The following is an 11,357-nucleotide window of genomic DNA, read 5'->3' as shown; positions in this document are numbered from 1 at the left end:
TGAGAGTTGGGGGACTGTACAACAGGGAGAACAACCACCCTTGCTGGCCTTGTTTTCCTCCTATGCAGAGCAACAAGGTTGTGTTTACTTCAAGCTCCCCAGCACTCCCTATATTAGGAACACAGTGCTGAGATGAGCTCAGGGAATATAAATCAGAGTGTGCTCCAGCCTCTGTTCCTCCCTGGCCTGGTTAAACCTCAGCCTGATGACAGCATCCAAAGGCAAACAAGAGGCAGGCTATGAGAAAATCTACTTGAGGGGAACTTTTTTTGTCGTTTAGTCTGTCCCCATACTCAAAAGCACGATCAACAATACTTAGCCACCCTTGACAGAAATTTATCATACTTATTTTTAAAAGATTCCAGTGATGGAAATTCTGTGTCTTTCCTAGATAATCTAAGTGTCCATGCAGTGAGGCAATTATTCCTGGTGTATAACCTAAATGTCTCTTGTAAGAACTTAAACACATCACAGCCTTGTTGTATTTTTATGTGGATGTGAAGACCAATCTGTCATATTATATTTCCAGCCATATTTTGTCTACTTGAAGACAACTTGATTATAAATACCAACATATAGCTATTTATGGGAATTTACCCAGCTTTTTCAATAGCAATTTGGAATTTGACCAACATGTCAGTAATACAGAGGAATACAAATATTGCACTGAATTTGACAAAGGGAGCCAAAATATTCTCTTAAAATTATTTACTTAGTGTATTCCCCCAAACCAAAGAAAACCCAAAAGCTCTGAAAACATCTTTATTATCAGAAGTTAACAGTAATAGCTGATAAAATAAACCAATATGAAATACAGGAATACTGAGTGTTTTCTTATTCGATTGTAAATTAAAAAATCAGTTCTGATTTAACAGCTTCAAAATCTCATTTTTTTTTTTCAAATTTGCAAAATCGCCTGTTTATTCTGTGACTCTTTTTAATCCAGAGTATTTTTGGATCAGGTTATAAGATTGTTTTACAGTTTCAGAGGGTGCTGTTTGCCAACTAATGTATGTGAGTTCAAATGAAGGATGTGAACACCCGAAGTCTGTGTGCGCTTGTGGTTCATGTCTGTTGGTGTGTTTGAATTAAATGGAAAATTATTGTCTGGAAAAAAATGTTTAAGCACAGGTGACTGACACAAAACAGATATACCTTTTTGAACACCAAAACTGTGATGACAAGGCAGATATATAGCACTTCACTGCTTTTTTTTCTGGAGAAGCCAGTAATAATAATACAGGCCTTTGCGATGGAATATGTAAAACTCAGCATGAGGTATATGCACACACATGTGTAATTGGGCATTGCATTGGGACCTTGGGAAAAGAATCTTAAAAATCTGTCAACCTCACATCTTCACAGATGCACTTGAGGGATTTTTCTAAAGTTTATCGGAGCCCCCACCGTGCTGAACTCCACCTTCAGGAGTAAAGCTCAGACAACTGTTAGGTGTTACCTATTACAGCTAATGCGGTAGCATTAATGCTAGGTGTAATGGCACTGAATTATAATACTTTTTAAGTCTGTGCATCTGTGTCTATACACGTGTTACATGAAAATGTGCATATATATCTCTATATCTCCTATCAGAAAAGTAACAGTTTACACAACTGATTCCAGTCTATTTCTGTTACTGTATAAGGAGTTCTGCCTTTTCTCTCTAGGATATGCTGCTCATCTTGTTTCAGTTAAGCATGCATAAACTTTTAGAATCTTAAAAACTAGATGAGTCAAAACCAAAATTAACATGCAAAATATATAGCCTATATGTTCTAAATGGAAGTTATCCTAATTGCATGCAGGTTTAGCTTGCTTTGGATGTATCTAGATTAACTTTTTAGTTTGAATCCAGAGTATATGTCAGAAATCACGTCTCCTGTTTGTCCCCAGTTAATAATGCTTTGGTTCACATTGGGAGGGTGTTTTCAGGGAGTGCATACGCTGGGTGTGCATTCAGATGGGATTTCATCCCATCCTTTGGGATGAAACTAAACTGAAAATACGGTCCAGAAACATGTTGCCTTAGCACATAGGCTTGCACTGTAAAACTACTTTTATAGGGCCACGCTATTTGCTAGTGTTGATAGAACTTTTTAATGCATTCTGGTGCAAGACAATATGATAGAATGTTTGATCTTTTACTGACATGATTTTTCACCTCTTAAAGCTTTATAGCACAAAGTAATGAAGATGAGAAATTTAATGCAGGTAATAAACACTGCAGGTTATGAGCTGGTTTTGTGACTGAGGTCTATAAATCTTAAATATCTTTTTCAACCTGGTTTGCTTATTCTCATGAATGTGACTGATGAGTGAGGGAGTGACAGCATCAAAAGAGGGTAAGGTGTTTCAAGAACTGGCTCCAGAGCACATCACCATAGCCTGAGCTCAAAAGCGCACTGGTTTAATTTTCTGGTTTTGCAGTATCCTAGCTGTGTTAGGTTGCTTAAGCAACTCAGTTGCAAATTTTCTTAATCAGCAGCTTTCAAGCTGTGGTCTGTGAACCTCTAAGGATCCATGAATTACTTTAAAGGGGCCTATTAAAATCAGTAACCTGTTGTTAGTAACCTCTCTCTGCAGGGCTTGTAGGTTGGAAGAAGTTGACAGTTATTCTTTAAATGGTCTAGATGTAGGTAGTGTTATCAGTCAGCAGTCATAACTTCATGCTGTGGCCCAGTTTGATTTTTTAGAAGCTCCAGTGAAATACCTGTCAAGATTTCCAGGCAAAGCCAAATTTTTTCAATACTGTCTTGCAAATTTTTGGTAGCATTCCTGTTAAATACAATCTTTCTCTAAAATCATCTTGGTTAGAACACCTTGTTTTAAAGCACAAAGAAAAAGAAAATAGGGAATCTTTTTGGAAGCAAGTACATTTTGTTTATATTAGAATACAATGAAAGAGCGATGGAACAGTACAAGCATTCATTACTTAAGGCAGATGCCACCCTAAAAACCTTCTTTAGTGATTTGCTCTTCTGATTGTTCTGCTTCAGACAGAAAGAGAATGGGCTTTGTTTATAAGGATTTAATAGTTGAAGCATAAGTAATAACGGCAGCTCTCAATCTGATGATGTATGTATGAAATATTTGTTGTTCTGTGTTAATGTTAGATGTTTTTCTTAGGTCTATTTGAAGTCAAGTGCCTTGATGATAGCCAGTTTGCTGTTAAGCATTTATTTATTTTCATGGGCTTCTGTGTTTTCCTGGTGCTTTCAGTGATGTGCACTGGCAGGGACAGCTGAGGAATCCTTCAAATCCTCCCCTCCATCCAGCCATATTTAGGAAAACCATCAGGGATTGCTATGTGAGAAATGGGAGCATTCTTCCTGGTTTTAGAGACTAACCGCAGCTTTAGCTTTCTGATGTGTTTGTACAGAGTGCCTGGATAGTTGGAACTCCAAATGTACCATATTTTATTGAGATTATAGATTATTTTTTTCTGGGTTCAGGACCCAAAATTAAGAGAATTTTACCCCAGTAGCTGCAGCGTTCCTTATGCAGGTTTTTTAATAGCAAGGTTAGAATTCTAAATCAAACTTAATTAATCTTAACCAAGTGAGTAAATGTCAACATATGGACAACAACATCACTGCTGATACCAAGCTAACAGAAATTCTAATTTCTTCCTATGAGTTTTATTTGCAATGTTTTGTTCGCATTGCCATAATAACCTATTCCAAGTATATTTCACAATATATGATTGTGAAAAAAGGCATTCCTTTCCCTCCTTATTTTACTCTGAATCAAGCAATGCTGTTTATATTGGTGTTCAGTTAAGTGATTAAAAACTCAGGCAGTTCTCTGGGATCATGGTCTCCTACATTGTTAACTCAATTTAGTACTTATATCTTTCAGATTTAGTTTGTCTTTTACATTCAGTTTTGTCATAGTTCTGACATTTAAATAATATCGTCCAAAGGGAACCCCTTATTGACGCTATGTGTTCTTCATTGCTGTAAATTGATTTGCCTCGTTGCTGATGCCGTCTAAACTTAAACACTTTTCTGATACAGTCAGATCAGTTGAGTTATCCCCAGAAAGCCTAACTGGCCACTAAACCAGATTTCACTGCAAAGTTTTGATACATATTTCTATTCTGCACTGGAACTGAGCCAAGTTCTTTCAGCTTTTTTTTTTCCATGAAAAACCCTGAGAAAAAAGCCTAAAGTGAATGACTGGGCAAGGGTGTTTAAGGTTAAGACCATTTACACATGGTCTGCATTCTTGGAACAGTGACTTAAATTTGGAGAGTTTTGTAACTAATTTTTATACATCCTGGATGAATACAAAGAAACCTTCAACCTTAAGCAGAATTTTCATTGTGGACATTGATATTTGTACTGAAATGAAAAATTGCTTCAGAATCAATTGGGTTTTTTGACAAATGAAAGTATTTTTTATATTTGATTTAATTTTTTTCAATATCTCTATAGAAACAGAATAAGAATATGCTTCTTTATGGAATAGTTACAGGTTCTGCTAACAGATATACAAGCTGTTTCTAAGCTGCATCTTTGCTAAAGAAGGTCATTGCTACAGTTAGCCCAGCCTTCCCAGTGTGCACAAAGCTCTTGCTCTATGAAATACAGCATCCTGTATTTGGAGCCTTCTCTCAATTAACACCTAAATAATGAACTACTTATAGAGATTTGAGAAGGCTGATTATTTCATTTAATTATTTTGTCTTTTTTGAAAAAGTTTTTGCTATCTCACACATTTAGTCATGCCTGTGAAGCTGTTTATGATTGTTTATTATTGTGGGGTAAGTATTTTCGATGATGTGTAAAAACACTTGTTTTGCAAATTCTTACTGGCGTGCACCGCAAACATAATTACTGAAAAGATAATTAAGTGAATGTAATTGCTCTTCTGTAAGTGTTTTAATGAAAATATATTGCATTGGTTGTTTTATAATATGCTATCCTGGGTTTTGCCGTATTCTAAAATTCCTACAAATGGAGATCCATCACCTTTTGAATGAAACAGAGCAAGTGAGGTTCTGCTCATCCAGTAGTGGTTTGGGTTGGTTTTTTGGTCAATTGATATTTTTATTGTCATGTGGAAATCTGGAAACACAATACATTTGGTGTCTCTGTAAGTAGCAAAAAGAAAGGAAACATAGGTTTATACACCGACTCTCAGAGTCAGCAAGGAAAGCCCAACTTAGGTATCACTGTCTGCCCAAGAACAGATAACTAAAGGAAGTGTGGAAATGATACTACATGCATCGTGGACTCAGGAAAAAAGTAGTTGTATCACTTCTAAAATACAGCTGGGATGAAGTGGAACGTCAGGTTTTGGGAGCCAAGCATTTGTCCAAAGAATGGTTTTGCTCTGGTTTTGCTCGACTGCATCAAAACTATCAGTTCCATACTGTTCACCAGCACAAAGTGTGCTTAGGGAGCAGATTCAACACTGGATGTCAGTGGTATTGAGGCATGACATAAGTTTAAGGCTTGAGCTGGCCTCAGTAACAACACATTAAGAACTTGTAAAGTGCAAAATGTGCACATTGTGTCATATGGGACCTGCAAATTACACAATTGTTTCATAATGTAAAGTGACCCACATCTGGTTCCTACAAATCTGTGTTGGACTGCAAGAAATTAAGTCCCATAGATACCTTCCCTTCATTAGAGATGTCTAGATCATCGACAAAACTGAGTTGCTTTTAGATATTGCTTATTAGATAGATTTCCAGGTTGCCAAGCATGACTTGAGTCTCAACTGGGGACATGAGGTAATGAGAATTAGAACTTCGGGATGAAATGTAGAATCCTCTCACATGTTTTCCAGTAAGAGATTCTCCAGAAGTATTAATTCCCTAACTAAAACTCAGCTAGGACATGACCTTGCAAGCAATGTTGAGTAACTGCACTTGAACTTTATTAATAAACACAGAGACCAAATTTCTGTGCCTGATACTTACATTTGAAAACTGTATTTTACCTTTTGGATATGTCGCTATATTTACCAGACATTTTTAGCTCTGAGCCATATACAGTAAAACTGTAGCAATCGGATGTCGAGGTTTTCCGTTGCAATAGCTAAGAACAGGACTTGTGATTAAAATTCCCATGTTGGCCTTTCTCTACTTTCTCTAAGTGGCAACGTAAGGAAATAAAATGGAATTATAAATATCATAGAAATAGCCGCATGGTCCCGTTCCCTTGCCTTGCCTTTGGCGGAGTTAGGGCCCCATCCTTTTGACTGACCTTTACAAAATGCATTTCCTTGGAGGTGCCAGCCAGCAGAATCTTGCTTGACATATTGTACCTCTTGAAGTTGAGCGAATATCTTAGTTAACATTTCTCTGCTCACAAATGTTCGTGATCAAGCTGAGGAATGTGTGAATATGTATGCTTTCAGGGCTTACAGATTTGTTTCCTTGCATGAATATGTCAAAACTCTGTAAATATTTAATATGGAACTCTAGCGGTGACAGTTATGTAACTAACCTACAGGGACAGTATATTTTTTCTTCCCTCCCAACTAACTGATGTATCACAGAGTGAGGAATTCTAATATTGTTTTCAAATAAGTATCCAAAAATCGCTTTTAGTGAATATACAAGCGCCCTAAACCTGAAACATGTCTGCTATAAATACCTCCTGTTAGTAAATCCCTTCTGCCTGGCTGGTCACAGAAGTGAATGAGTTTCTGGAGAATGTAGTCTGACTTACTACAAGCAACTAGAAAATGTTTTTCACGGCTGAATAAGTCATTGAAGAGTATGAGAGAAAGACAGAAAACTTTGGTTTTTGAAGTTGGAGTAATTTCTGCACCTTTGCTGGTGGCTCTGGCTCTGCAGTGGCGTGTTGAGTGTTGCCAGCCAGCGGCCTTGCTGCCTCACTGGAAGTGATTCGGCATCTGATGAAGCATCAGCACGCAGAGGATTTTGGGCAGGAATACTGGTGCTTCAGGAACTGGCAGTCGCTCTTTGGACTACTTGTGTAGGAAATGATGTGACACAACAAGGGGTTTTAAAAAGTAAATATTGCAGTATCTGTTACAGCTTAAGCCACTGTTGTTAAGGAGGGGAGTTTATGATATTTACTGCATTATTTTTGGTTATTATTCCTTTTCCTACCCAACTGAATAAGTTTGTTAAAATAAATAACATCACTGATAATGTTAGTAACAAGAGCTCAGCTCTACAAATGCAAAAGCTGTAACTTGAAGCCGCTCAATTTGCTTTAATAACCTCAGTGCTGGAGTTGCAGCTAAGGAAAAATGCCTTTACTGAAAGCGATTAAATAAAAAGTTTTTATCGTGGGAACTGTTGTCTTTCTGATGACAAAACCAGTTTGACTGACTAAAAAAATTACCTCTGGGGGCGTTACGAGATTTTCCTAGGGAATTTAAATGCCACAAGGTATTCTCAGCTTAAAAATAGAACGTGTAGGTTGAAAAGAGTAGCTGAGAGGTGTGTGCTGTAGGTTGGGACTTAGGAATACAGATGTTCGCAGATTTTTAAAAATACACTTTTTTCTGATTTAAAAATTACCATGCTGCAGCTTAAGACTGCATGGTTTGTAATCATAATTGTTATCCTATTCAAAGAAACTTTAAGAGTCTCCTCATAACTGTTTGAAATCTTGAACAGATTTTCTTTTGAGCTGCACAGTGCTTGTACGTGTCTTTCTGTATTTGCCCAGATTTGGTTGACATTATGGGATATGTGTATTGAAATGTTGTCTAGGACCTTAAAATCATTCCAGTTCCCAGCAGGACATGAGCCTGGGAAATTGTCAGATGATGCTGTCTGGCTACTTGTGGCCTTTTCCTTTTTTTTTTTTTTTTTTCTTTCCCCTTTTCTGGCTGTCACCAAACTGAAACGATTAATAATATCATCAACCAAAATTATTTGCTCCTGCCAGCTACAGTAAAGCTCTTGCTTACTGTCCTTCTGAAGTGCTTTAACCTGTTCATGTGTATCTCTTCTCCTTTCTCGCCTTCCCCTTCTGGGACAACTCTGTTCAAGTCTTTTCTACCCAACAGTCCCATTCCCTTTTAATATCCTAGGCCTTGCTTTCTTATTTTTTTCTCTCTAAAACCTTTTATAATATAATTAAAATACTGCTAATGCAGAGAAGGCTTCTCTGGCTAGTTTTGAAATTTCTGGTAATTAATTAGGTGCCTAAAAGGGTCCAGCACAGGCTGAGTGCCTGGGTATTTGCTCTGCTTTCCAGGTGCTAGGGCAGGTTTTGTAGCCCATAGTTCTTGCGCCCAGGTTGCTCGCAGTCTCTGATGAGACAGAAACCCAGGTTGCTGCAACTTCAGATGATTTGAATGACTTTCCCACTCTTTTTTTTTCCTGAATCCTCTCTACCTTTGGATTCTGTCTTCCTTTCATCTCCCTTCTATAGAAAATTTTTTCATCAGTCTTTGCTGACTTATTTCTGGTCAAATTTTAAGCTTTAAAAATTCTCTTCTCCTTCCACAAGTTTTTAGTAATGGACTTTCAAGATATTTTATGGAGGACATGATCATGTTGGTCGCATTTTGTATTTCTGAATGTTCTTTGAGGCCGCACTGTCGGGGCCTCCCAGTCCCCTGGAGGGGTTCAGCTCACCTGTATGTTCCTGCACGCTCTTTTTGAGTAAGCGAACCCATTTTATGACTTCAGCTGCTTTTTTTATGCCAAAGGAGTTACAGCCCTTTACATTCTTGACTTGCAGTCAAATCTTTATAATCTCAGTTTCAAACTTTTTCTGTCTCACGAGGATGAGACTTTGGGGAATGACACACACATAGGCATATGTTCATTGTTAGGGTAGAAAATAGATTCATATTAAAACCTTGTTTACTTTTTTGAAATTGAATTTTCTGACAGATAGGACCTATGTTAAATATAATTTTAAATGAGTACTTCACAATAAAACCCTACCACAAATCACATATGCATATTCAAAATTCTTCTGTGATGCTTTCAGTCTGTGCCTTTCAATAAAATTGCAGGCGTATTTTTCAGTAACATTGGGAACCAAGTACTATCTTGTGAAAGCAGAACAGCAATCTCAGACCTTAACACAATTTTTTAAAGCTTATATGAGTATTCTTAATAAACATTAGATGCTTTAAATTATATTTTGCTACTTAGGCATATTATTATTACTTTTGTATGTCTTATTTATATTCCTTCTTTTCCCCTTATCTGTAAAGTCAATACTGTCGCTCTGTGTGCTACAATAAGGAGGACAGATAGTACAAGTGTACAGTTAAGAAGTACAAGGGTTTTTTCTCCTATGAATATGTATGGTTTCCTCCTGTAAATTCATAAAACTCTTTCTAGAATTTCTAGTAAATCCTGTGTGATATAAAGGCAGAAGAAAAAGAAAAAAAAATTGGTTTTCCTTAAGTATATAAGAAAGAATTCTGCAAACTTATACCAATGGAAATGCAAGCTTCTATTTTTTTTTTCTATTAAAGGGGACTACTTATAAAATAGTTTTGAAGCAAGAACACAACATAGTTCAAGAAAATGTTTCCTGACAGATAGGTCATCTCTTGAAGAGCAGGTTGCATAAGAACCACATAGTTATTTACTCCCTCAAAGTTTCTAGAGCTTATTCCTATAATGAGAATGATTGCACATTTTGCATTCATTTATCTAGTACTCTTATCCCATTTCATTTCTGTGGGACTGTAAAAAGCAAAGAGAAAATTCTGGGAAAGCCCAGTGATCAGCTGGGTTAATCATTTGAAGAGCCTGGTTTTAGTTAGATTAGGCTAGATCCACAAACAGTGCAATTTAATTTCTGAACTGTTGTTACAGTATCTACCTGGAAATCTTAGATATTCAAAAGCCTCGCTCAGCTGTTGCTTGAGCTTGGAGATATCTGGTCCTTTATGTTCAAACTCCTTACATAGCTGAAATTTTGCTTCCTCCTAACCTGAAACATACTGATAATGAAGAACTGGGGTTTTTTCTGATAGTTTAGGACCACCTTTCATCTGAGATGTGGGATTAAATGAGGTAATCAGCTAGGACAGATAGGAACACGTGTGTTCATGGTGCTTAGTCAAGGACATGGTTGGCCAGCCTGCAGGCTGGGGATCTGCAGGGCAGCGAGTAAGATTCCCATTCATGTCCTATCAACCATTTTGTGGTCTTTAAAATTGTGGTCCTGAGTTCTGATCCTTTGAGAAAGGGGAAAAAAAAAAAAAAAAAAGAATTTGTGTCTCCTGTATCCTGGTTGACTGGTTTAAGCTTGAGTCATATTAAATCTCTACCTGGACTTCAGCAAGGCCTTTGACACAGTCTCCCACAGCATTCTCCTAGAGAAGCTGGTGGCTCATGGCTTTGACAGGTGTACACTTGGCTGGGTAAAAACTGACTGGGTGGCTGAGCCCAGAGAGTTGTAGTCAATGGAATTAAATCCAGTTGGAGGCTGGTCACAAGCAGTGTCCCCCAGGGCTCAGTTCTGGGGCCAGTCTTGTTTAACATCTTTATTGGTGACCTGGACGAGGGGATTGAGTGTACCCTCAGTAAGTTTGCAGATGACACCAAACTGGGTGGGAGTGTCGATCTGCTTGAGGGCAGGACGGCTCTGCAGAGGGACCTGGACAGGCTGGATCGATGGGCCAAGGCCAACTGTATGAGCTTCAACAAGGCCAAGTGCTGGGTCCTGCACTGGGTCGCAACAACCCCATGCAACATTACAGCCTCGGGGAAGAGTGGCTGGAAAGGTGCCTGGCAGAGAAAGACCTGGGGGTACTGGTTGACAGCCGGCTGAATATGAGCCAGCAGTGTGCCCAGGTGGCCAAGAAGACCAATGGCATCCTGGCTTGTATCAGGAACAGTGTGGCCAGCAGGAGTAGGGAAGTGATTGTGCCCCTGTACTCGGTGCTGGTGAGGCCGCACCTTGAATACTGTGTTCAGTTTTGGGCCCCTCACTACAAGAAAGACGTTGTGTTGCTGGAACATGTCCAGAGGAGAGCCACAAAGCTGGTGAGGGGTCTGGAGCACAAGTCTTATGAGGAATAGCTGAGGGAACTGGGGTTATTTAGTCTGGAGAAGAGGAGGCTGAAGGGAGACCTTATCACCCTCTACATCTACCTGAAGGGAGGTTGTAGTGAGGTGAGTCTTAGTCTCTTCTCCCTAGTAACGGACGGTAGGATGAGGAGAAATGGTCTGAAGTTGCACCAGGGCAGGTTTAGTTTGGACATTAGGAAAAATTTTTTCAATGAAAGCGTTGTCCAGCACTGGAACTGGCTGCCCAGGGAAGTGGTTGAGTCCCCATCCATGGAGGTATTTAAAAGACGGGTAGACATGGTTCTTGGGGACATGGTTTAGTAGTGGGATGGCAGGGTTAGGTTAACGGTTAGACTTGATGACCTTAAAAGTCTTT

The 11,357-nt window shown here is 38.5% G+C and overlaps 1 protein-coding gene across 1 annotated transcript in view; it reads left to right on the top strand.

The window, feature by feature from the left end:
- Positions 1–11,357, top strand: part of ATP2B2 (ATPase plasma membrane Ca2+ transporting 2) — a 192,912-nt gene that overhangs the window by 80,031 nt on the left and 101,524 nt on the right. The window lies entirely within an intron of this gene.

The sequence above is a fragment of the Egretta garzetta genome, unplaced genomic scaffold (genome assembly GCF_000687185.1).
Source record: "Egretta garzetta isolate BGI_Z169 unplaced genomic scaffold, ASM68718v1 scaffold553, whole genome shotgun sequence".
Classification (NCBI taxonomy): Eukaryota; Metazoa; Chordata; class Aves; order Pelecaniformes; family Ardeidae; genus Egretta; species Egretta garzetta.
This window is presented reverse-complemented; position numbering and strand designations above follow the sequence as displayed.